The 25,531-nt window shown below is 43.9% G+C and overlaps 2 long non-coding RNA genes across 2 annotated transcripts; one reads left to right on the top strand and one right to left on the bottom strand.

The window, feature by feature from the left end:
• Positions 1-11,717: 11,717 nt before the first annotated feature.
• LOC131813474 (uncharacterized) lies at positions 11,718-24,069 on the top strand. The gene is made up of 2 exons (XR_009346830.1): positions 11,718-11,888; positions 22,161-24,069. It is a non-coding gene; the product is annotated as an uncharacterized LOC131813474 (long non-coding RNA).
• LOC131813478 (uncharacterized) lies at positions 18,463-22,261 on the bottom strand. The gene is made up of 2 exons (XR_009346834.1): positions 22,122-22,261; positions 18,463-18,764 (listed from the first exon to the last, which is right to left on the bottom strand). It is a non-coding gene; the product is annotated as an uncharacterized LOC131813478 (long non-coding RNA).
• Positions 24,070-25,531: the final 1,462 nt, after the last annotated feature.

The following is a 25,531-nucleotide window of genomic DNA, read 5'->3' as shown; positions in this document are numbered from 1 at the left end:
AGTTTGTAAAAAAGATTTTTTGTAATTTTTAAAAAATTAACATTCTTAAAAAATAAACCCTTTACCTTATTAAAGGTAAATTTAATATGTAAGAACTCAGCTAAAAAGACTTGGTGTATCTGTTTATAAAAATGAATAAAGCCACTCTGTCCATGACTATTAAGAAGGTTCTCAAGTGGGCCAGCCATGAGATTTGGATGTTCATGCTCTTGCTTTAGAAAAGCTGTCATTCAGCCTTTTCAATAAATGGTGCTGGGAAAATTGGACAGCCACATGCAGAAAAATGAAATTGGACCATTTCCTTACACCACACACAAAAATAGACTCAAAATGGATGAAGGACCTCAATGTACGAAAGGAATCCATCAAAATCCTTGAGGAGAACACGGGCAGCAACCTCTTCGACCTCAGCCGCAGCAACATCTTCCTAGGAACAACGCAAAAGGCAAGGGAAGCAAGGGAAAAAATGAACTACTGGGATTTCATCAAGATCAAAAGCTTTTGCACAGCAAAGGAAACAGTTAACAAAATCAAAAGACAACTGACAGAATGGGAGAAGATATTTGCAAACGACATATCAGATAAAGGACTAGTGTCCAGAATCTATAAAGAACTTAGCAAACTCAACACCCAAAGAACAATTAATCCAATCAAGAAATGGGCAGAAGACATGAACAGACATTTCTGCAAAGAAGACATCCAGATGGCGAACAGACACATGAAAAAGTGCTCCATATCACTCGGCATCAGGGAAATACAAATCAAAACCACAATGAGATATCACCTCACACCAGTCAGAATGGCTAAAATCAACAAGTCAGGAAATGACAGATGCTGGCGAGGATGCGGAGAAAGGGGAACCCTCCTACACTGTTGGTGGGAATGCAAGCTGGTGCAGCCACTCTGGAAAACAGCATGGAGGTTCCTCAAAATGTTGAAAATAGAACTGCCCTATGACCCAGCAATTGCACTATTGGGTATTTACCCTAAAGATACAAATGTAGTGATCCAAAGGGACACATGCACCCGAATGTTTATAGCATCAATGTCCACAATAGCCAAACTATGGAAAGAACCTAGATGTCCATCAACAGATGAATGGATCAAGAAGATGTGGTATATATACACAATGGAATACTATGCAGCCATTAAAAGAAATGAAATCTTGCCATTTGCAACAACATGGATGGAACTAGAGCGTATCATGCTTAGCGAAATAAGTCAAGCAGAGAAAGACAACTATCATATGATCTCCCTGATATGAGGAAGTGGTGATGCAACATGGAGGCTTAAGTGGGTAGAAGAATAAATGAAACAAGATGGGATTGGGAGGGAGACAAACCATAAGTGACTCTTAATCTCACAAAACAAACTGAGGGTTGCCGGGGGGAGGGGGTTGGGGAGAAGGGGGTGGGATTATGGACATTGGGGAGGGTATGTGATTTGGTGAGTGCTGTGAAGTGTGTAAACCTGGTGATTCACAGACCTGGGGATAAAAATATATGTATATAAAAAATATATGTTTATAAAAAATAAAAAATTAAAAAAAAAAAAAAAAAAAGAAAAGCTGTCATTTACCACACGTGTACATGCTTAGATCGTGTGCATTTTTCACCAGAAAAAACAGGTCAAAGTGTGGGGCCTTTTGAAAAGCTTTACTAAATCCCCTTTCTTAATCTTGTTAACTCTGTCTAAAAAGGCAGGATGTCAGAACTCAGTTTTCATTGAACATGAGAGACTCCTTCAGCCAAACCACGGGTGTCCGAGAGTAGGTCTTCTCACCACCTTCGGGACTGTAACCCACCAGGACATTCTGTAGTTGGTCATTGTCTGCTCATGAAAGTGTTTCAGCTCCTGGTGAGTGTTGTATATACTTCGGTATTGAAGTTGGAAGAATGTGTATTACTGTCTTTGTTTCTAGATCACTTTAGAGGAATCCTAAAACTGAACTATGATGAAACTTTCTGATTCTGAGCCAAGTAGGAAAATGACTGATTTTTTTAAATAAAAATAAACAATAAGAATGCCAGTTTCTGAGACATCTAGCTTCATTTGGATGTAATTTGTAATAACTAGCATTTGTATAGTGCTATGTGAGATATATATATATATATATATATTTTAAAAGTACTTTCACGTAAAGAATAGCAGAAAAATCCAGGATGAATGGAATTCATTTGTCTATCATCTAACTTACTGACTTGTCCTTGTGGTAGTGAAAAAGACCAAAAAGGCCTGAAACAGTAACAGAATTCGTATCTCAAGGCCCTGTAGGCATAGATTGGAATGGTTGCTATGAAACCATGGCCGTTCTACCTAATGGTGAGGGCTCAGCCAGCAGAGGGAACTCATTTATCCTCTTGAGTACTCAGCCCGATACACTGACCTGTCACTTGAAACCCAGCATGTCAGAAAGGCCTGGTACCACACCAATGGGGGAGAAGTGGTCTCCTCGGCGGCGCAGGAGCCGAGCGTGTGCACACCACTGCCGGTGGCCAGGCCATGCTGGCGCTCCTTTAGTTCTTGTTACCTGGTGTTCTGGGTGTCCAGCTCCCCTAAGAAGTCCAGAAATGCTCACCCCATTGATCAAGGACTCCCACTCCTAGTGGCTTTTGGCCAGCCTGCCGTGTGGGAGCAGGCCTGTCTTGGGCAGGACTGCCAGGTAGCAGGTGGACAAGGAGTCTCACTGGGCTCGGACAGGAGCTGGCAGCCCAGGACCCAGGTTCCCACTTGGGTTCCTTGGGATTTTGGTTTGGATGCGTACCCTGTCCTCTGACTTCTCTGCCTCCATGTCTGTCCCCAGGGCGGAGCATTTTCAGGTGAATCACAAAGAACAATGATATTTCAGATGAACAGTACACGGGAATATGAAATCTATTTGGGGAGTCTACCTGTATCGAAAGGGTATCTATCAGTCCAAGCTCACAATTCTGTGGACTTCTTGAGGTTGTGTGTTGTGTGCAGACCAGTATACACAACCAGGTATTGGGAGGGCCACTGCTCTGTGGGTACCGGCGGCTCTTTCCAGCATGTCGCACACCACACAGGGTAGCAACTCTGCTCTTTCTCAAAAGGGAGGGTCTTTCTCTGCAGTTAGCTGGCGGTGTACCAGACAAAAGAGTCATTTGTTTTGTGTTGTGCTGTTTCATTGTTTGTTTTGGCAGAAGATTCACAAAAAGGAAAATACCTATATCGTCTCTAAAAAAGTTTGAAAAGAGGGGAATCACTCTTATGTTCTGCAGACACACACAGAAGGCCATATTGTAGTTTTCCAGGCAGAGGAAAATCCAAGTTGAGGTGAAGTGGCCGAGACAGATAGAAGAGCAGTGGTTGCAGGGACTGGGGGAGGGACAGAGCAGTGAGCGATGAGGAGCGCGGGTGTCTCTGTGAGGAAACGTCGTAGAATGACATGGTTGTGCAACACTCTGGATGGACCTAATGAGACCTCCATATCCCACTGCAAAGGATGCGAGTAAAATGTTATATAAACTCAAATTCTACTTTATTTAATAAATAACATCTATGAAGTAATTATAGAGGTGAACACAGAAAACAAATACGATAAAGAAGGAAATGATGTCATGCTCCAGTCATGCTCTGGAGCTGCAGCAAGCACAAGCTGCTGCTCGGGGGCCGAGCCTGCTTGCTCCATGGAGGCAGGGGGCGGCAGCTTGGGGGCCTAGCCTGCTTGCTCCACGGAGGCAGGGGGCGGCATCTCGGGGGCCGAGCCTGCTTGCTCCACAGAGGCAGGGGGCGGCAGCTCGGTGGCAGGACCCTGCTGGTCATCCAGGAAATTCAAAAGGCCTGGTGGCTCTTCCGTGGCAGAGAAGTGAACGAGGGCCCTGACGACCATCTGCCCTGGCCCCAATGGGTCAGGGGGGGTCACTGGTTTTCCTAACCCATAGTGAGCAGCCATAGCAGGGATGGCGGGGGCCAGCTCAGGCCCTAGAGGTGCCGCAGGTGCCAGAGTGGCTGCTGGAACAACTTCCCGAGACACATCCTGATCTCGCTCTGGGGCCGGTGCTGTAGCTCCGAGAAGAGAAAGCATCATCAGCTTGATTGACTTCTCTTTTGCCTTTCCCTTTCCCCACCACTCAGCGTGGCCTGCGTTCAAGACCCAGCCCCCGGAAGGTGTCCCCGACGGAAGCCCATGGGGACAGGGATCTGAGACGATTCACTCTCTTCAGCCCAATTACAATCTACAGAGGCTTCCTCAGGGTGGCCCACCCTGCCTCTGCCTCAGGCCCACACCAGTCACCCCCAGTCCTCCTCACCCCCAGCCTCTGGCTCCGTGGTCTTTTCAGGAGCGCATTGCCTTTCTGGAAGCAGAAGCTGGGCACGGCGCTGCAGGTCCGAGCCCGGCACATTGACCTGCAGGTAGGCCAGCAGCGTATGCAAGCTGGGAAACTCCGGAGGCTGCACAAAATCCCCTGGATACTTTTCCACCCAGGTGTTAAGGATGGCATAGACGGCCCTGGGGACAGACATGGAGGCAGAGAAGTCAGAGGACAGGGTACGCATCCAAACCAAAATCCCAGGGAACCTATGTGGGAACCTGGGCCCCTGAGTTGTCAGCTCCTGTCTAAGACCAGTCGGACTCCTTGTCCACGTGCGACCAGGCAGTCCTGCCCGAGAAAGGCTTACTCCCACACTGCAGGCTGGCCAAAAGCCGCTAGGAGTGGGAGTCCTTGGTCAATGGCGTGGGCATTTCTGGACTTCTTAGGGGAGCTGGTCACACTCCTCAGTCTGTCTCCTTGCCCACGAGCCACTTGAATTCAACTGCTTGTGCCTGGGGAGGGCTGGTGTCTGACCTCTTAATTACCCTCACTGCACTCGCCTCTGCTCGGTGAAGATCCAACCGAGGAGGGAACAAAGGGACTCTGTCTCTAGCCAGGCCTTCCCAGGACCCTCCCCATACCTCCACCGTTACCTCCTCTGCCCAGTCACTAGGTGCCATGAGAGTGGATCTGTTTCCACTGACACTCACCTCCCACAGGGTGTGGGATGCCTGCTGCTCCCTGGGCTCTACTGGGTCACCAGTCTCCCTGAGCCCCCTCTGAGCACCCAGCATGTAGGTGCCAACAGAATGCTATGCGATGGTTCCTCAATCCTGCGTTCTGGGTCCCAGAATTGGGGCAGAGAGAGGGCTGGGAGGGGTCAGGGATGGAGCATGACCCTCTCAGGGGTTGAAGCTGTACACCATCCCCTTCTGCTCTCCCACAGTGCTCACACACCTACCCCAGCCCCCCAGGGCACCTTCCCAGTTTCCAGTAGAAGCTCTCAGACATTTACCATAAAGCAAGAATAACGAGGTGAGTCTGAAGGTCCGGCAGCCCCTCGAACTCACAGGACCCTCACTACCCTGGTGGACAGGGAAGGCCCTCCTAGCAGCCAAAGCTTACTCACATGTTGCGCTGCTCCTGGGGTCCGCCGACCTCATCATAGCTGGAATAAACACATCCGAATCTAGAGGAGGCCAGGGGGCATCGCATGAGATATCTGTGGATGTTGGCTCTCACCGCCTGACCCTCGACTAGCCTGCAGCCCTGGGGTGCTCTCTGTTCTGTGCAGGGATCCCATTCAGCTCCTAGATAATCGCCTCCACCTACTGGGGCTTCCTGAATGCTTGCTGAATAAAAGGGCCCCAACCAGCCCATCACCGACGTCTGAGTGGGCCTGGCCCCTGCTCACCCCCAGGGATGCTTGCTCTGGATTCAGCCAGACACAGGCCCCAGAAGGAGTCTCAGATCTCCCTTTCAGTGGCAAAGGAGCCCAGCTCAAGATCATAGTGAGAGTCAGGGATGAGGCAGTGGCTTCATCATGAGGGGCACAGGAATGAGCAAAGAGCATGCCCACAGGCCCTCCAGCAGAATTTTCCACTGGCGCAGGCTCCCAGGTGTCCTTTCCCTACAAGACCCCACTGAGTCCCTATAATACCTCTGCCCCAGTTAGGAGCAAGGAAAGCTTGGGGAAGCTTAGGGACCTGCCAGAGTCTCACAACAGGAATTGGCCAAATCTCACAGAGCAGTTAGGGGCAGGGGAGGGTGCTCACCTTGCAAAGAGGAGGTCCAGCACCTCCTGGGTGGTGGCCAAGTGACGGTATGTGTCCAGAAAGATGTGGACACAGTGTAGATCTTGTCTGATGACGGCAGGCACCAGGTGATCTATTGCAGCCTGCAGCTTGTTGGCCTGCTTGGCCATCAGCACCGAGGTCTTCCTCCTCTTCCTGGTTGAACGATTTTTCCCCTGAGGTGAATCAGAGGAGACATGAGTCAGTGCTGTGGCCAACAGGAGGGTTGGGGCTTGGAGGGCAGAATGAGCCCCCAGATCTCAGGGACTTCTGCAAGAGGTGGGACAAGAGAGCCCAGAGTCCGAAAAAGAATCGGGTGACTCAGTGTCTCATTGGGTTCAGCCTAAGGCTCTTGGTTTTGCTTCACGTCATGGTCTCTGTTTCTGAGGCTGCGCTCCTCGTAGGGCTGTGTCCATAGGGGCAGTGTCTGCTTGAGGATTCAGTCTCTCTGTCTGCTTCTCCCCACTCTCCCCCTGTCTCTCTCTCAAATCCATCAATCAGCCAATCAGTTAAGAAGCCTTTAAGGCAATGAGAAAATGTTCTTGGTATCCATACAAAGAATTGAAAAAAATGATGTCTGAACTTGCTAGTATCTGAGGTCCCTTTGTGAGCGGAGTATGGATAGCACGTCCCTGCATGAGTGGCATGGATCCTGTGATTTCTGATAACATAGCCCATTCTTTTTATTTTTTTGAAAGACTTGTTATTTATTTATTTGATAGAGAGAGAGGTCACAAGTAGGCAGAGAGGCAGCCAGACATAAAGGGGGAAGCAGGCTCCCTGCTGAGCAGAGGACCCCACGCCCCCGACGTGGGCCTCGATCCCAGGACTGTGATACCCACGACCCATGACCTGAGCTGCAGGTAGAGGCTGAAACCCCTGTGCCACCCCGGCACCCAACATATCCCATTCTTGAGACGAGTACACAGAAATGTTTAAGGCGAGGGGGCTTAGGATAAGAAGGAACAGAGGCTGTAGGATGCAGCACTGTGCCTTGGCCAGAGAAGGGGATTACATCCAGTCCTGCCACAGTAAAGGGCTCCATGGCTGTGATCAATGACTGGCCTTCAGGACTGCCGTGCAGTGCAGTGCAGTGAGGCCCCTGTTCCTATTCCTGGGGGGGGGGGGGGGGGGGCACAACAATGTGTTCAATCAATACCAAAGCGCAGAGCAAGAGACAGAGTACCATGGGACCCATGTCCCTTTGGATCAAAGTCTCCCATTTGCAAGACTTGCAGAAGCTGAGGAAGGACTGTTGGGCCAGTGGGGGCACTTGGGAGCACGAGTTAGAAAAATGCCTTGGCCAGGGCAAAAGGAGTCTAAATCAACGGGATGAGACCTGGTCTAAAGTCTCTTTAATGATACTCCTATAAGTATGTGGACAATGGCAGTGCTTCTGTCCAAGGCGTGGGCAGGACCATGAGGCCAGTTTGGGGAAGAGATGGGATGCAGATTCACGGGAGTACAGGACTCTAGGAGGCCAGGCTGGCTTCTAGGAAGTGGGGCCCTTGGTGCTGCATGGGCGCCCCGGGGTCGGGTCTCCCCAGCACCTGCACTCACCCTGAGCCAGCGCCAGACTCTCTTGGCCGTGTGAGGCTTCTTTTCCTTGGAGGAAGGAGAGCAGGCAATCTCCTCGGTCACCTCCTGCACCATGTCCTCTGGGGCGTTCTGTAAAGACAGTGCCCGGCAGCCAGGCAGGAGGCCTTAGAGCCCTGTCTGGAGGCGTTTGCTAGTGTTCAGACCCCGGGCGCTCCATTCCAGACACACCACAGCCCAGGTGGCAGAGCCCTCCCCCAAGGAGAGAAACGTGGCCCAGCTTCAGGGCCTTGGATGTGCTCTGGCACAGCTCAAGAGTCACCTCAGGAATCCCCTGTGCACCCTGCCCACCCTGACATTGGTGTGAACAAGAAGGGATCACCAGGGTATCCACTGTGCTCACCCTCCTCCAGCCCATGGGCAGGAACCCCCACATATCCCTCCTCCCCTCAAACTCCAGAGGAATGGATGGGGCTTCCCTAGTATGGTTGGGGGGGGGCATCGCCTAGTCTCCTCAGTAGTAAGTACCTTATGGCGTCTCCCTTGAAACGTCCTGTGGCATTGGGGGGGTGGTTTTAGCCAATGTCTGCAGCATGGGAACAAGTCATTTACCTGGGGGTTCTGGTACCCAGAGCCCCGGAAACTACGTACACAACAGGAAAACATCTTTCTGTGTCAAGGTCCTGAGTCCAGTAACCCTGCTACTGGACTAGACTGGCTGCCTGGTTGCAGGGGTTCCAAGTTCTGAAGGCCTTTGTGAGCCAGGCAGTGACATCACTTCCTGAGATGCCCTATCGGGGCCCACTCCTGGTTGGACCCCTACACGAACAGTGCTCCTGTCTGCCATCTCCTCATCTCCCTTCTGCATGCAGGGACACATCTTATCTGTACACAGTAACCCCAACACACCCCTCTCCACAGGCCCCCAGGGAAGGTCTGGGAGCAGCCAGGGCCCCAGCTTGCAAACACACCTGGTTTCAGACACAAGTCTCTATTCTTACCTGGTTCAGATCCTAGATAAGCCATTGTGGCACACAGGGATGGTCTTCTTGCCAAATATGGATGAATCCAGCATGTCTTTCTATCAGATGTCCAAAGGCATAGGTTGGATAATAGCTATGATGTTAGAAGAGTGCTGTCACATGGAGGAAATACCTCCTACCCAATTTCCACCCTCCTGTCAACTTCTTGGAATCTGCTACTAATCAGATCCCACCCCACAGTCCCTCCTGGGGTGTGTGTGTTTGTGTGCACCAGCACACAAGCTCCTGTGTGCACACATGTGTTCATCGGTGCTCACATTCTGGAGTCCCAGAAGAGGACAGCCCCACTTACAGAGGGCTGGGTAATAGTTCCCAAGGTCTTAGGCTTTGCATTTTCAATGCAAACCCTAATGAAGGGACTGGATTCTTGGCCCTTGATGGTCAGAATGTACCCTTAGCCCTAGAGACCGCCTGTCCCGGGATGCAGGCCATTCTCTCCTATCCAAAGGGTGTGATGCAGATAGGGGTCCATCCAGTGGGTCGCCATTCCCAGGATCCTCCTCAGACAAGAACCTGGGCATATGTCTCCTGTCTAGGAGACTAATGTTCACCCTCAGCCTGATAACATTTCCAGGCCAACAGCCACTTCCTTCCAGAAAAACTTTTCCAGAGCCCCCAGTGAATGTCTAGGTTGCATCCAGGACCCCAACTTTGAGGATACTCAAAGAGTTGGGTTCAAGCCTGCTAAGCATCCCTACCAGTCTGATTCTGGGCAAGGCCTAGACCCTTCTGGGATCTTCACAGTCTCCCTTCGGGGGCTCCATTGGTTGCCCAACTCCTCTGTAGACATGTTTGTGTGACCCCTCCCCAGAGTGTGGTCCGGACTTGGTGATTCACTTCCATGACACAGAACGTGGCAACGTGACCCAAAGGCCCTTCTGAGATTTCGTTCGAAAACTCATTGCCCAGCCCCATGTTGACTCGGATCCATGTTCTCTCTCCAATATTCATACTGGAGCACAAGGCCCTAGGTGGAACCATGACCCAGACATACGCACATGGCCCAGCCCTGTGGGCCCACAAAAGACAGAAGTCAGGTCTTTGAGATGGGCTGTATCTGGCCCATGCCCCTGAGTGCGCTCAGGTTCTCGGTGAAGCAGGTCCTCCCTTGGTGTTGTCATTAGCCCAGTTTAAGGAGAGACTCTGGCAGGAGCCCCTAGCAGAGCACTGCTGGATTCCTGATCCCCCGAGACCACGAGGCAGCATTTGTTGGTTCAGCCACTGAGTGTGGGGAAGTGCAGTCACACAGCCCTGGGAGAAGGGCACTGATACTGACCAACTTCCCGGGCCCTGGCCCTCCTCCCCTCCCACTCTGGTCCTTCCTCATCTTCTCTGGCCACCCTGGCCCCCTTTCTAACCTCCAGTCCTCTGCTCCATGGTGCCCTCCGCCAGGTGGAATGCACTCGCATTTGTGCAGGGCTGTCTCCTTCTTTTCCTCCCGCAGGAATTCTCCGTGTCATCTCAGCACAGCCTTGTCATACCCCTCACCGGGTGCAGTTCGGGCCTTAGTTGTGTCCCTTGCTCTTTTGCTGTGGAGCAATCGCTTTTCCCGTTCACATTTTGGTTTCTCGTCTGTCCATCTTCTGCTCTAGACCCTGAGCTCTCACGAGGAGAACCCGCTGGGCTGATAAGCCCTGGCACCATCTGAGTGCGCAGTGCCCAGTGGCTGAATGAACGGGAGACAGGATCCATCCCAGCAGAGACCAGCTCCGTTGTTTGAGCCTCACTGATTTTAGTCCTGTGTAAGCCTTTTGTTTATTTTTAAGTTAACTGTGACTGATGTTGGCCTCGAACTCATAACCCTGAGATCAAGGATCCTAGTGCCTGGGAAGCCAGGTGCCTCTTTGGTCCTCTTTAAAGGTTTTAGGCTGATCACTATTCAAGTGAACTTGGTCATTTCAACATGCTGTACGGAGCTATATTACATTACGCTGAATGCCCATGTAACTCCCCAGGTTTTGGTAGCCTGTCACCACAGAGGTCCCGCCTTGACAGTGCTGAGTGGATCTTCAGATTGGAGACTGAAATCCTTTCTGTGTTCTTCAGGAGCCCAGAGTCTCTCCACCATCGGCCTTCTCCCTCCTTGGGATGACATGCACCTCTGATGCCATCAGCACAAGAAGAAAGATGACAAGGAAATACACACAGGAGGGTGTTTCCGGCCAGGTCTTGAAGGCCTCAAGGTTCACTTTGATGCTCAATCTTTTATGTATTATTTTAGGATTTTATTTCTTTATTAGAGGGAAAAGAGCACAAGCAGGGGGAGGGGTAGAGGGAGGAGAACCAGAGAGATGCTGATCTGAGGAGGATAGGGGGTGGCTGATATAGACCTGTGCAGGGAACAGTGGAGGCCGTCCTGAGCTAGCCTCTGTCATCTGGTGTGCCGGGAATAAGGAGTAGCCTCAGATCCCTGTGCCCATGACCTGCTATCAGGGGAGACCCTCTAGGGATTGCTTCCTGGACTCAGAGAACATTGAATGGTGGGGAAATTTTCCTTGATTTAGGAGGGACATGAAAAGTCAATCATTGGATTGATACTTTCTCTTCTTGGACCGACAGCCCCAACCTCAGAAGAAGATGCTGAACCACCTCAAGAGCTACCTCTAGCTCCCACTGTGGTGCCTGCCGCAGCTTCAGAGCCCGAGGGGCCTGGATGGGAACCAGTTGTGAGTGTGATACAGCTATGGATACAGCCAAGGGGAGGCACCTACCTGAAGGGGCCTACTGCAAAGTTTCTATGGACAACCAGGTGCATGATTGAAAGACTTAGGGGTCTTCCCCTGTGGGGGACATTCCTGGCTTAAAAGTGTTCAAGCGGTGAAGCGGGGCGATATCCCAGGTATGACAGCATGATTTCAGGATCCCGGGGGTCCCCAGAAGACCAGCTGGGGCCCGAATGCTTCTGAGTTCCCAGACATCAGTTAGGGAGGATGGCTGAAAACCAGGAAGCTAGGTCCCGGCTTTCTGCTCTGGGAAGCAAGCTGGGCCCAGACATCACCTTATTCCATCCACAAAGTCTCACACATCTCGCCATTCTGGTTGCAATGAAGAAATGGACTTACACCAGAATTTCGTACCTGTGGATTATGCCCAGGATTTAAGGTGCTAGAGAAACATTTTTTGACATAAGGATGGAGAAATGGTTCCTCCACAACAGCTACTGGAAGGACAACTGAAGGATTATTTCAGCACCGGAAGTCAGACGTGCAGGAGTGAGTGGGAAACAAGGAGCCCGGTGGGTAAGTAGTTAGCCAACATGTCGGGAAATCTGAATCACCATTAGCTGTAAAACCCACGAAAAAGCCATTTCGAGAGATGTTAGTGACAAGTTGGAATGACATGATAATGCACATTGTTAGAACAACTGAAGGTACATAGCATTAGGATTCTGAGATTCTCATTGTGTGCTCTAAGAGGGGTAATAGACTCAGTTCATACATAAATTACACGTGCTTAAGAGTTTGGCTTTTTTAAAGATTTCATTTATTTATTAATTTATTTATTTCTCAGCAAGAGTGTGAGAGCGCACAAGGAGGGGGAGCAGCAGGCAGAGGAAGAAGTGGGCTCTGGGCTGAGCAAGCAGCTTGATGCAGGACTCAATCCCAGGTCCCCAGTATCATGGCCTGAGCCGAAGGCAGATGCCTAAGAGGCTGAGCTACGTAGGCGTCCCTACATCGGCTTAAGAGTTTTAAAGGTGGGGCACCTGGGTGTCTCAGTTGGTTAAGGAAGTGCCTTCGGCTCAAGTCATGATCCTGGAGTCCCAGGTCCCACATCAGGCTCCCTGCTCGGCAGGGAGTCTGCTGCTCCCTCTGACCTCTCCCCTCTCATAGTCTCTCTCTTGCTCTCTCATTCTGTGTCTGTCTAATAAATAAATAAAATCTTTTTTTAAAATGAGTTTTACAGATAACCCAAAAATCACAGAAATCAAGTATATGTTTTTTCAAACTAAAAGATGAAATTAGAGAATAAAGAAAGTATGTCAACTCCTTGACAGGGAACAAATGAGAAGAAAGAAACATTAAAAATGCATGATCAGGACACCTGGGTGGCTCAGAGGGTTGAGCCTCTGTCTTCGGCTCAGGTCATGGTCTCAGGGTCCTGGGATCGAGCCCCACATCGGGCTCTCTGCTCGGTGGGAAGCCAGCTTCCTTCTCCCTTTCTGCCTGCCTCTCTGCCTACTTGTGATCTCTCTCTGTCAAATAAATAAATAAAATCATTAAAAAAAAAATGTATGATCAGGGACGCCTGGGTGGCTCAGTTGGTTAAGCAGCTGCCTTTGGCTGAGGTCATGATCCCAGCATCCTGGGATTGAGTCCCACATCAGGATCCTTGCTCAGCAGGAAGCCTGCTTCTCCCTCTGCCTCTGCCTTCCTCCGCTCACTCTCTCTGTCAACAACAACAACAACAAAAAGCATGATCAATAGAAAAGTAAAAATCATACAGTAGAAATAAGTCTACCTATATAAGCCATCACAACAAATGTGGGTAGTTAAACCATAAGTCAAATGATATATGAATGGACAGAACTCTTAAATTGAATTAGGAAATTAACAAAATCTGTTTCTCTGCTGTTTTTAAAAAAACATCAAATGCAAGAGGACAGAAACCAGTGCACAGGCCCAAACTAAAACCAAAGCAGATGCACTGGGTTTTGCTTGGAGGTGGAAATACCCCAGGCTGATGGCCTTGGGAGACACGAGGGTGGGGGGTGGAGGGCCAGCTAAGGGAGGACTAAATGGAAGAAGTGATGTGAGATTTGAGGCGGAAATGGTAAGAATGAGCCACCTGGGTACCGTACTTCAGGCAGAACATCCTAAGGTCCCGTAGGACCTTATGATGTTTGTAAAACAGAAAGGTGGGTGTCCTTTGACAGATGGTACCGGAAATAGATCATGAAGGATCTTGAAGAATATTTGCATTTTATTTTTAGTGCAGTGAGGAAACATTGGAGCATTTGTAGCAGACGAGTTCCATGATGTATCTTTAAAAAGATCCTTCCAGCTACTGCGGGGAGAATGCAGTAGAGAGGGTTATAGAGAAGCAAGAGGGGAAGGAGGAAAGCCATTTGGTGGCCAGTACAGTTGTTCAAGTGAGAGGAGAGTGTGCCTTGATCCAGAGGGGTTGTAGGGGACACCAGGAGGCAGCGATGGGCTGGAAATATGTTTTGGCGGTTGAGCCAAAGGGACTACTTGATTGACTGGACACAGAGTACGGGATGGGGAAGAATCAAGGCTGACGCTCTCCTTGGGGGCTTGAGCAAGTGGGTCGATGTCAGTGCCATTCACCGAGATGGGGAAGGGTGAGGAGCAACAGCTTCGGGGGGTGGGTAGGGGTTGCAAATCAACAATTCTGATTGGGTCTGAGATGACTCTCAGCTGTAAAAGTGGAGTTATCATGTAGGTAGTCCACTCTTTTGGTGTGGAGATTGGTAGAGATTTCTGAACTGGAGATAAAAATTTCAGAGTTGTCAGGATAAAGCTTGGACTGTGTTGACTCCCCTAAGTAGTGTGTGTGGGTAGAGAAAAGGTCCAGGGTGGAGACTCAAGGTAAGTGTTCCTCGAATTAGCAAATAAAAATAAAGGAGTGCCAACTGAATTTGAACTTCAGATAAACAAATAGTTTTATGAGACTGATGCACTGCCTACTGTGCTAAGGAGGCACCTACAATAAATATTTTTAAAGGATATGTTACATGAAATACTGGGGACATACTTGTGCCAAAAGAATCACTTATTATTTTTCTGAAATTCAGATTTAATGGGACATCGCATTTAATTTGACAATCCTACCTAAGGTATTACTTCCTTGTTTAGATGAGATGTAGAGAAGGATCAGGAGCAAAGAGAATGTTCCATTTAGTGTGACTATGTATCCTATCTTGCCAGAATGCAATGTCATAAAAAAAAATTTATAATGCTCACAAATTCTATGGGTCATGGATTTGGACAGGGGATAGTGGACATGGCTTTCCTCTACTCCTTACTCTAATCCTGGGATTCTTGCCAGCGTGGTGTCTGGGTTCCAATGGTGAGAAAGAAAATGCATGTGCATGTAAGCAAAAGAGAAAGAGAGATTCAGATAGAGAGAGAGAGAGGGAGACAGACAGAGAAAGAGAGACTTTATCACTCAAATGTCCCGATTCCAGGTAACTTTGATTCATTCTACAAGAAGCTCCCCCATGCCTTGCCCTATATTCTGGACTCTACAGTAGGGATAGGAGGAAAGCCCTTGTTCATTTTTCAAGCTTTTATGGACCAGACCCTGTGCAGGGCACTGGGAACACAAAGGGTCTTAGCCTTGGCCCCTGCTGTCCAAGCACTTACAGTATGGGTGGGTATGTGCTGGTGAAGACAGACATATCGGGAGAATCAGGGCTCGGCATCCCCATCAAACCCTATCCTGGCTTTTGGGGGAGAAGATGTGAAAATGTAAGCTATTCTTAAATAATCTAGCAGGTGACTTAGGATCAGACAGGCTGAAACAGATAGCAGGAACAGGTGGAACCTGGGAGAGGGAGTGATTGTTCTGGGTTGGATTAGTTTGGAACGATTTTCTACAAGAGAAGCAGTTTGAGCTAGACCTTCCAGAGGAGGAGAGTTTGATCACTTCCCTTAGCTCAATAACATCCTAGACATCCTCACATTAAATAAGTCTGATCTTCCACACCCAGAGCCCTAGTGCCCACCATTAGTTGACCCTGGGTGTCAGTTGACATTTTTTCCTCCGGAGTCCTGTGTTTCCTCTACACTAGTAGTTAGATCTAGAAGCTTGGCTGGGCTTGATTTTCTCTTTCCCTTCCCTTCTGTTCCCTTCCCTTTTCTTTCCTTCCCCCCTTCCTTCTTTCCTCCCTTTTTCTTCCTTCCTTCCTTCCCTCATGTCTCGCTCTTTCTCTCTTTCCTCTCTCGCGCTTTCTCTCCTTCCTCCCTCCCTCCCTGCCTCTCTTCAGTCCTTGCTCTCTCTCTCTCTCTCAGGAATACTTCCTTCACAGGTGGTGCCCTTGTTTCCACCAGGAACATGTGCGACAAAGGCTTACCACCTAAGTTTTCTTCTCTAATTAAGAATGTGCCAGCATCTCATTTGGATTATTTACTTACTTATTTATATTTATTTTATTTTAATATTTATTCAACTTGTCTTGGTGTTGGTTTGTTTTGGTTTGTCTGCTTTTTGGTTTTGTTTTGTTTTGTTTCATGTTTTGAATGCCTGCTCTGCTCCAGACAGATTGCCAAAGCAAATGCTTATTAATCTCAGCAGTCTTCGTGGTGAAATTACTTACTCCTGTAGGTATATGTGAAGTAAGAATAAGATTAAGCCACCTAGACACCAGTGTTGGTAGAGTATCTCATCCCAAAGAAAACCAAATCCTGCTTTAAAACCAAACAAAACATGAAAACTAATATAGCTCCTTACTGAAGATCTCTTGAGAAGGTAGAATTGGGTGAATTATACTAAACAACATCCATCAAGACTCCCTTAATAAAGCTTCTTTGTATACTGTTTCTCCCGCCTTGTTCGTCACTTTCCCTATTTCCTGCTCATCCGCAGTTTGCCCGCAGTTTGCCCGCACGTCCCAGGCTGTCCTCCCCCACTCTTGTCTCGTATCATGTCTCCTTGTTTTTCTTTTGCCAATTTTCACGGAGAGGTAATAACAGTAACTAACACTTACTAAGGGATTATCAGGAGACGGAAAGTGTAGCAAATGCATCACCTGTGTTATGAGGAAAATACTGTTCCTTTCCTCCGTTTAAAGATGAAGAAAGTGGAATACAATGAAGTTAAGTATCTTGCCCAATATCACAGAGAGTTAAAGCCAGTTCCACGATGTAAAGCCAGACAGTCTGACTCGAGAGTCTGTATTCTTTTTTTAAGAATTATTTTTATTAACATAAAATGTATTATTTGCCTCAGGGGTACAGGTCTGTGAATCATCAGGCTTACACACTTCACAGCACTCACCATAGCACATACCCTCTCCAATGTCCATAACCCAACCACCCTCTCCCTACCTCCCCACCCCCCAGCAACCCTTAGTATGTTTTGTGAGATTAAGAGTCTCTGATGGTTTGTTTCCCTCCCGTCCCCATCACTTTTTTTTCATTTTTTCCTTCCCTAATCCCACGACCCCTGCCCTGACTCTCAAATTCCTCTTATCAGAGAGATCAGATGATAATTGTCTTTCTCTGATTATAGAGTCTGTATTTTTAACAGCTATTCTATACTGATTTCTTTTCCAAAATCTATATATAAGTTCCACTTATGATAATATAATAGGCTAGGAAATGACCCTGCCTTAAAAAAAAATAATTAAAATAACAAAGTAGAAATCAAGTTCCGTAAAGCACCAGGTACCTGACAAGTTAGTGAGAAGGGACAAGATGGCTTTTTTCTCCAGTATACTCTTATCACCCTTCTCCTCTCCTTGTCTCTTGATATGCTCATTGGACATGTGTGGCTATATTCACCTCTGAACTTTGGTTCCTGCTCTTTACTGGCTTGCTGGGCCCCAACACACCCTGTTTTTTCTAACCAGCCTATAAGCTCAAGTTCCTATTCAATGGTGATGGCAGAATGAATAATTAGACAGAACTTAAACATCAGAATTATAAAACTAAGTCCATCACTCAGGTTATCCATTAGTAAATAATATTATTGCTGTGAAAATGATTGTATTGAAGTAAAGAAACTTTTCAGTGATAGGCCCTAAGAGAGATTATCTAGTCAAACACTTTTATACTTGAAGTTGAGGCCCAGAGAGGTTAAGTGATTTGCCCATATTGAAAATGCTCGTAGTGAACTAGAACCCAGATTCCTTTATTCCCATTTCAGTGCTCTTTTACCATATCCTACTGGACTTGTGTTTTTAAGTATCATCCCAAGCACATTTCATTTCTCCATGTATATAACAAGAATAAATTTTTGCTTCAAATTTTAAGAAAAGAGGGGCGCCTGGATACCTCAGTCAGGTGAGCATCTGCCTTTGGTTCAGGTCATGATCTTGGGGTCCTGAGATCGAGCCCCATGTCAAACTTCCTGCTTTGGTGGGCAGTCTGTTTCTCCCTCTGCCTCTGCTTCCCCCACCCTCTTGTGTGAGTTCTCTCTCTCTGTGTGTGTCTCGAATAAATAAATAAAATTTTTTTAAAAAATTTTAGAAAAAGATTCTATTTTTTACAAAACTAAATCAAAAGCACTCAACACCACTAGAAAATTTTGGTATTGACTAAATTCTGTAAGTACCTATATTGTTTTAGACCAAAGCTGGTAAGACAATGTTGCACTGTGCATAACTTTAAGTATATAACTACTTTTTTTAAAGTTTATTTACATTTGGAATCTCATATAAAGATAGTTAACTAGTCATGATTCTCTATTTTAGTTAATTGCCTGAAGGAAGGATCCAAATGCTGTTTCCTATTCTATAAAATAAGAGTTTATTTGGAATGATAGCTCAAAATCTTTTCTAGTTCTGTACTTCTCTAAGTCACATTAACCAAAACTTAAATTTTACAATGCTGTGTCATCCTTTTTTTTTTTTTCCTAACGCATTTAGAGGTAAGAAGGATGTATAGAACATGTCTAACATATTGTGAAAATCTGCGAAGATGTCTTAAATTATTTGAACTTCATTTTAGCTAAAACATTTTAAACTGACAAATTACTTGAGATTGTATTCAGAATTAATTCTAAAGTAATTTTTATAATGCCATATTAGATTAATATGTTTATGAAATATCTTTGAGATTGCTATAGATTTTAGAAAGTCTGCTCCAAGTAGAATTTCAACCTGTGTAATAAAACAAAGTAAGAAAATAATACTTTACTGTTGGATAGCACTTTAATATTCCCAGAGCAAAAGATTTTCAGATCCAAACATTTGGAGATTCTTCTACAAATAGGACACTTCACCTTATTAACCTGATTAACTTGCAGTGAAAGTCACCAATTGACAGGACCTACCCACACACTTCTTTCAGTGCTTCATTCTTTATATGAGTGATCGTCCAACAGTTCACTCCAACAATTGTCCATTAATTTAAGGAAAGTTTCCAACATGAAAAACATGATAATCGGAATCAAACAGTATTCTGTGATCCAGAAGAAACTGACAATGAAGGTAGCTAGAAGATTAAAAGCAAAAGCAAAAAGAAAAAGAAAAAGAAACATATATAAGTTAGAGACAAACTATATTTTCAAAGAATCAGTGGAACTATTGAGTTCCTTAAATAAGAATAAGGGGCTACTTAAAATTTTCAAAATAGAAAAAGCAGAACTTTGAAATTAAAAATATAAATAAAATTTAATTATAAACACAAATAGACTGGAAGAGAAAATTATGAAGAGCCCCTAGAAAACAGAACAGGTAGCAAAGAGGTTAAGAGAAACAGAAGGGGAAGGAAGAGAGAAAGGTGGGGGAGAGGCAAACCATAAAAGACTCTTAACTATAGAAAACAAACTGAGGGTTGCCAGAGGGGAAGTGGGTGGGGGATGGGCAAAATTGATGATGGATATTAAGGAAGGTACTTGTAATTGGCATCATGTATTATATGTAAGTGATGAATCACTAAATTCTACTCCTGAAACGAGTATTACCCTATCTGTTAACCAACTAATTTAAATAAAAACCTGGGAAAAAAAAAAAAAACGAAGGCAGAAAAAACTTGAGATTCAAGGCTTAACCAGGAGGCCCATCATATTGCAAGTAAGACTCCAATAAAGGAAGAATAGAAAAAGTATAGTGAGCAAGAAATTATTAAAGAACTAATAAGTTTATTTTTTCTCAGAACTGATCGAAATGAATCTCCACATGGAAAAATCCCACTAAATATCCAGCACAATAAATGAAAAATACTCTTACCAAAGAAAAAGTCCCAAATTGCAGCATATCAAGGATAAACAAGAGGTTGTAAGAGCTTCCCAAATGCAAGGAATGGGAATAGTTCACATCCAAAAAGTAGAATGGCACTGGACTTCTCCACAAATACATTGTGAAACAATTTCTTCAAAATTGTAAGGGGAACAGTTTCACTAGTTAATTCTGTACTCAGCCAAATCAAGTGTGATGGTACAAAAGAAAGAGTGGTCCCTCCTTTCCCTAAAAAATACTTTCCATGGACTGTGGCCTATGAAATTTTTAAAGGATGTGATTTGTCCAGATGATTAAATAAGAAAGAGAAAGATATAGATGACTCAGGAGAGGGATAAAAAAGTGTCAGCATGGCTGCTATTCAACAAGCCATGAGGTCAGTCAGTTCCATATTGTACTCTCAAAATGAGAACCTTGGGAAGGAGCTCTCCAGGAAACAAAGAAACATAACATGTTGAGCATACAGAAAAAATATTAATTGCATGTAGCAGTGATTTGGAAGAGTATATAATAATTGTATTAAGTACATAGAAAACTAGAGGGTAAAAAAATTAGTAGCTATGAACTCCAGGAGAAATAATAGGCATGGTCCTAGTTCACCTCTTTGCTTAAAATATTTGCAACTCATAATAATGTAGTCATTAGCTATTTATATTTATATTGGTGATTTATATAGTCCCACATTATAACATTATTTTGATATCAGAGATGGGTAGAAATGTGGGATAAGAATATAGAAGAGTGAAGTCTTCATATGATTGGGAGTTAACCAATTTTGTTTTAAATTGATAAATGAAGAAATAAAGTATAAGGGTATCATCTAGACCCACACTAATATTAATCTGTGGCAAAGGAGGTAAGAGTATACAATGGGAGAAAAGACAGTCTTCAACAAATTTTGCTTGGAAAACTGGACAGCTACATGCAAAAGAATGAAATTGGACCACTTTCTTATACTGTACATACACAATAATAAATCAAAATGGACTAAAGACCTAAGTGGGAGACCTGAAAAAACAAAACTCATAGAAGAAGACATAAGCAGTCATTTCTTTGACATCTGCCATCACAGCGTTTTCCTAGATATGTCTCCTGAGGCAAGGGCAACAAAAGCAAAAATCAACTGTTGGGACTACACCAAAATAAAAAGCTTTTGTGCAGCAGAGGAAACCATCACCAAAACAAAAAGGCAACCTACTAAGTAGGAGAAGGTATTTGCAAATGATATATCCAATAGGGATTAATATCCAAAATATATAAAGCATTTATACAAGTCAGTACCCCCCCAAAAAAAAGAACAAACAGATAATCTGATTTTAAAAAGGACACAGGACCTGAATAGACATTTTTCCAAAGAAGACATACTCATGGCCACCAGATACATGAAAAGATGCTCAACATCATTATACAATGAAACGCAAATGAAAACCACAGTGAGATATCATTTCACACCTGTCAGAATGGCAAAATCAAAAAGACAAGAAATAACAACAGTTGGAGAGGCTGTGGAGAAAAAGGAACCCGTGTGCACTGTTGGTAGGAATGCAAATTGGTACAACCACTGTGGAAAATAGTATAAACCTTTCTCAAAAAATTAAAAATAGAAATTTAAAAAAGAAGCTCTGGCACATTGTTGGTGGGAATGCAAATTGACGCAACAACTGTAGAAAACAGCATGAAGGTTTTACAAAAAATTAAAAATAGAAATACCATATGACCCAGTGATTCAACTACTGGGTATTAACCCAAAGAAAATAAAACACTAATTCGAAAAGGCAGATGCACTCCTATGTTTACTGCAGCATTATTTACAATAGCCAAAATATGGAAGCAACCCAAGTGTCCATAAATGACTGGATAAAGAAGATTTGATTGATATATAGATAGAATATATATTCTTTATATATAGATATATAGAAATAGATTAGGTAAATTAGATAAATCGATATATCTAAAGAAGATGTGATATATATATATATATACTTACATTTAAGTGTATATATATATTTAAATTATGTATAATATATATAATATATACAATATACATATATTATATATTATATACATACACATATATATAAATGGAATATTGCTCAACCATAAAAAGAATGAGTTCTTGCCATTTGTGACAACATGGATGGATATAGAGGTTATATTGCTAAATGGAATAAGTGCGAAAAAGACATACCATATGATTTTCCTCCTACGTGGAATTTAAGAATTAAAACAAAGAAAAAGAAACACAGACTCTTTAAGTACAGAGAACAAATGGGTGTTTGCTAGAGGACTGGTAGGTGGGGGGGCAGATAAAATACATAAGGGGGTTTAAGACTATACTTAATCACGATGAACACTGAGTAATGTATAGAATTGTTAAATCATTATATTTTACACCTGAAACCAATGTAATACTTACATTTATATATATATATATATATATATATACACATATACACGTGTATATGTGTATATGACATATATATGTGTATATATATGTATATATACGTATACATATATATATGAGACAGTATAGAGGGGTGTACCCGAAGGATGTAATTTTCACTATAAGACTTAATATAATTTTACTTAATAAACTATATACATGTATTACCTTGATAAAAATAAAATCATTCCTGCGGTTTCTCCGCAGACCACGGGAGGCCAGAGGCGGGAACCGGCTCCCCTGGCCGCGCGCAGGAGGGATTTCAGCGGAAGCTGTCGAGCGACTTTCATAAATGAAGCTTTAAAATGACCTTCTTAAAAGAAGAGTAAATCCTCGGTTTCCGTGTGACTCTGCAGACACAGCCCGGAGGTCAGCCCTGGGGGCCCGGAGCAGGCCGGTGCGTGTGGGTGGTCGCAGGCGGCCGGTGTCCAGCCTCGGGCCGCGCCAGCGCCGCAGGACGAAAACGCTCGTGTGGCCTTTCCCTGCGCCCCGACGGAGCCCGAGGCCGTTGTGAGGTGCTGGCCGCGGGCAGGACGGACGCGCCCCCCCGCCCCCCCCACCGCGCCTCCAGGGGCCCGGGCAGCTCGCGGTCATCTGGATGTACAGTCTCTGTTGTCTCTGGTTTTAAATAACAAGCCGCTTAGAACCTGATTTTTACGCAGATTAAATTCATTGTCACTTCGCTTTGATCTTCAGCAATATTTATAAATTGAGTCATTGTAAAGGTTTCCTCATTTGATCCAGTTTTATACGAACTCTGGTTTGTTTGAGTCCGATGTCCAGGAAGAAACAGGACACCTTCACTTGGAGAACCGGGCTCGGGCCCAAGAAAGCTTTCCTACAAATAACGTGTTTTTCTAGGAGCCTCCGGGTGGAGACACAGGGGCTCCTCCTGTGGTCCGGCACCACCTGCTGCTCAGTGGCAACTGTCCTGCCTCGGGAGGCTCAGGCCACCAACTGGAAAACACAATCTCACCATCTTCACTTTTGCTGAATCCATTAAGTGTAAAAGCCAATTATTTTTCTTTTGGAAACTATTTATTGGGCAGAAATACTTTTTATTGAGTAATTTTGGTCTGCCACGCCTATATTTGATTTTGCTATTTGTGCGCTTTTGTTCCTAAACACAGGAAAGACCAAAGGTGCTCTCTCTTTGTGGTCTGGGGCAAGAGCTCAGATACACCCAGATTGATGGGCGCCAGTGAACGTAGGAGCATCTTTTCTGGCACCCAAGCAGTCAGAAGTGTTTTTGTGGTTTTGGTTGTTTTGTTCTTTTGTTTTTTGTTTTTTTTTTTTTGTTTTTTTTTTTTTTTTTTTTACTACAGTAAGTATTATAGAACCAAAAACCTAATGCTACTTACTATCACAATGAAATGTTCTTTTACTAAGTTATTGCTGGTTATTGAATATCTTGTTGAGTACTGGGATCTGTTACCAAGAAGGAAATTACGTTTCTTACCATGTTTGAGCTAAGCAAATGTGAATAATTTTTTAAAGAAAGAAAAAAAAAAGAAGCCTCCTCTGAGACTTGTATTCTGTTGTTCATAATTTTAGGAGTTCTGAGTTTCCTGGAACAGCTGCTTGAGTGTATTTTTGTACCCATATCTTCACTTCTGCCTTTTTCTTCTTAAATTAAAAAAAAAAAAACTATGATGTATTACACATTAAAGTTTTCTTGGTTTTATATATCAAAGAATAAAAACTTTTTTGTTACATTTAAAAAAATAAAATAAAATCAATTTAAAAAATACAATATCTCAACTTCTATGAAGGCAGGAATTAATTGTGTGTTGGTTTGACACTTTGCAGAACTTAAGATACACAAACATTTAAAACAACAGCAAAAACACTTTAATAAATATGCGTCTTATCTAGGTTTTCTAATTTCTTGAAGTGTAATTATTGTTAGTATGCCCTTATAATCCTTTTTATTTCTATGTGGTTGGTAGTGTTATTCCTCCTTTGTTCCTGATTTGACTTGAGATTTTCTTTTTTTAATATGGGCATTTATAGCTGTAAGTTTCCCTCTAAGCACTACTTTAATTAAGTCCCATCAGTTTGGGTATATTTTGTTTATGTTTTTATTCATTAAAATATTTTCTGATTTCTCTTGGGATATTTTGTTTGTTGATTATTTAGAAGTGTGCCATTTAACTTCCTCACGTCTGTGCATTTCCATTCCCTGCACATCTGAGAAGAAAGATATTCTTCTGATGTTGGGTAGAGTATTCTATAAATCTCTTACCTCTAGTTGATTTTTAGTACTATTTCAGTCTTCTATTTCCCTGTTGACTTTCTGGCTAGTTACTGAAAATGGGATACTGAAGTCTCCAGTTATTATTGTTTAATTGTGTATTTTTCCCTTCTGTTCTGTAAATTCTTCCTTCAGGTTTATCAGGGCTTTTTTTGTTAGATGCATATATTTATAATAGTTATTACTTTCTGATAGGTTGATCCTTTTATTATTGTAAAGTGTTCTTCGTCTCTAGGGAAAATTTTTGTCTTAAAGTTTATTCTGATACTAGTACACACACTCCAACTTTCTTTTGATTATTGTTTGTATGGCATAATCGTTTTATAGTTTTCCTTTTTAACCAATCTCTGTCTTGAATCTCAAGTATATATTTTACAGAGAGTCAGAGTATAGTATCATGTTTTTTAATCCATTTTAGATTGTTTATTACATTTACATATAATGTAATTACTGTAAAATTAAGAATTACACCTGCCATTTTCCTGGTTGCTGTGTTTCTTATGTCTTCACCCATTGTTCCCATTCCTTCATTATTGCCTTCCTCTGTATTTGATAGATTTTTTTTTAGTATACCATTTTAATTTCTTCGTTTCTTTTACTGTATGCTTTAGAATTGTTTTCTTAATGGTTGTCCTGGTGATTATTATTAGCATGTTTACATAAAATAATCTAGTTTAGATTAATACCAATTTAATTTCATTGCAGAAACTTTGCTCCAGTATAGTTCCATTCACTTCCTTTACTTTGTGCAATTACTATCATATACATTACATTTTTATACATTGTAAACTCATCAACACAAGTTTTAAAATTGTATAGCTGTGTTTTAAATCATATAGGAGAAGAAGAGAATTGCAATGAAAATATCTATTTATACTTTTATATTTACCTATATACTTTTATAGTAAATACTGGTGCTTTTTGTTTCCCTATGTAAAACAAAGGTATGTCTAGTGTTAGACTGAAATACTCTCCTCACTTCTTGGACACAACTACTAGCAACATCTTCTCTTAGTTTTTGTTTTTTAGAAATATCTTGATTTCTCTTTCATTTTTAAAAATGGTTTTGCAGATGTAAGATTCTTTGTTAATAGTTGTTTTTTGCTTCTTTCTTTGTTTTCTTTCAGCACCTGGGATAATGTCATCTCAGTGCCATTTGGCCTCTATGCTTTCTAGTGAGAAGTCAGTCTTTACTTTTATTGAGGATCACGTTTTCCATTGCAGTTTTCAAGATTGTCTCTTGTCCTTTTCTTTTGACATTTTGACTATGAAATGTTTGAGCGTAGATCTTGTTGATTTATTGTACTCGAGTTTACTGAGCTTC

Source organism: Mustela lutreola, chromosome 13 (genome assembly GCF_030435805.1).
Source record: "Mustela lutreola isolate mMusLut2 chromosome 13, mMusLut2.pri, whole genome shotgun sequence".
In the NCBI taxonomy this organism is placed as follows: Eukaryota; Metazoa; Chordata; class Mammalia; order Carnivora; family Mustelidae; genus Mustela; species Mustela lutreola.
Note: the sequence above shows the minus strand (reverse complement) of the source record. Positions and strands in the feature narration are given on the sequence as shown.